Source organism: Papio anubis, chromosome 16 (assembly GCF_008728515.1).
Source record: "Papio anubis isolate 15944 chromosome 16, Panubis1.0, whole genome shotgun sequence".
NCBI lineage: Eukaryota > Metazoa > Chordata > Mammalia > Primates > Cercopithecidae > Papio > Papio anubis.
The window spans coordinates 37,346,585-37,348,306 of NC_044991.1; positions in this window are offsets into that span (position 1 = coordinate 37,346,585).

The following is a 1,722-nucleotide window of genomic DNA, read 5'->3' on the forward strand; positions in this document are numbered from 1 at the left end:
AGGTATGAGCCACCGTGCCTGGCCAACAAGATTTTAATGTTGAAAATACTATTGAGAAAACTTACAAATATGGCAAGTAATGGGAGATTTAATAATATATTAGTACCCAAGAATAAATGGTTGGTTTCAGTTATCTTAATCTTTGTACAGAGGACACAAAAGAACCTGTTCAACTTTAATCTTTTTGGCAAAAGGAATTCATATTTTAGGTTATTTACTGACCTACCTTTGGTGAGCAATGAGCTAAAGCTCTAACCCAATGTCGTTTAATAGGAATATAGTGCAAACCAGACCTGTCATTTAAAATTATCTAGTCACCACATTATTAAAAAAAGAAAAGAAACAGGTGAAATTGAGTTTAATATATTTAATTTAGCTCAACATATTAAATATATTTTCATTTCAACATATAATCAATACAAAAATTATTAAAGAGATATTTCACTTTTTTTCATTCTAAGTCTTTGAATTCCAGTATGTATTTTACATTTTTAGCGCGTCTCTATCCAGACACTAAATTTGTAATGATTGAAATTAAATATATTTCTACCAACCCAATAAAGCTGTCTTCAGCAGAAAAATAGTTTTACCCTTCTTTAGTTTTTAAATTTAAATTAGTTAAAATAAAAAATTAAAAAATTCGATTTCTCACCACACGTCAGTGTTCAATAGTCACAGCTATCGAACATGGTAGCCACACGTAGCTGTTGGCTACCAGTTTGGACAGTGTAGCTCCCCACCAAAGGACACCCTTAAGATGTTCATGTAGTCAAGCCCGTCGTCAGTCTTCCAGCAAGAACGTCTTGGGTTAGAATATTTGTAGTTTGTAAAGATCCTGCTGTTGTAGACTGATCTGCGTTCTTCCAAAATTCACAGGTTGAAGCCCAAGTCCCAGTAAATCCGGGTGTGACTGTATTTGGAAATAGGCCCTTTAAGGAGGTAATTAAGGCCAGGCACAGTGGCTCCGACCTGTAGTCCCAGCACTTTGGGAGACCGAGGTGAGCAGATCACTTGAAGTCAGGAGTTCGAGACCAGCCAGGCCAACAAGGCGAAACCCTGTCTTTACTAAAAATATAAAAATCAGCTGGGCGTGGTGGCATGTGCCTGTAATCCCAGCTACTCGGGAGGCTGAGGCAGGAGAACCACTTGAATCTGGGAGGCAGAGGTTGCAGTGAGCCAAGATCGCACCATTGCACTCCAGCCTGGGCGACAGAGCGAAATCCTGTCTCAGAAACAAACAAATAAATAAATAAATAGGTAATTAAGATAAAGTGAGTCATATGGATGGGCCCTAATTCAATCTGACTGTATCCTTAACAAGAAAAGGAAAGCCGGCCACACAAAGAGACATCAGGGATGCCCTCGCACAGAGAAAAAGCCATGTGGAGATGCGGCAAGAAGACGGCTACCTGCAAGCCAAGGAGAGAGGAGGCCTCAGGAAAAGCCAAACTTACCTCTGACTTTCAGCCTGTGGACTGTGAGAAATAAACTTCTATCGTTTAGGCCATCCAACCTGTGATATTTTATTATGGCAGCACTGGCAAACTGATATAGTGGCCCAACATACAGAGGGTTAAATAAAATTCAGATAATCTCTTTAGCATTTCAGAGGTGTTTCTCCTATTTAGTCACCAACTTTATATTTAAATGTCCCACAAATTCTTAAAGCTTGGCGCTCTGAAAACCAATTTAAGAAAAATACAAATCCACGTTTTTTTTTTT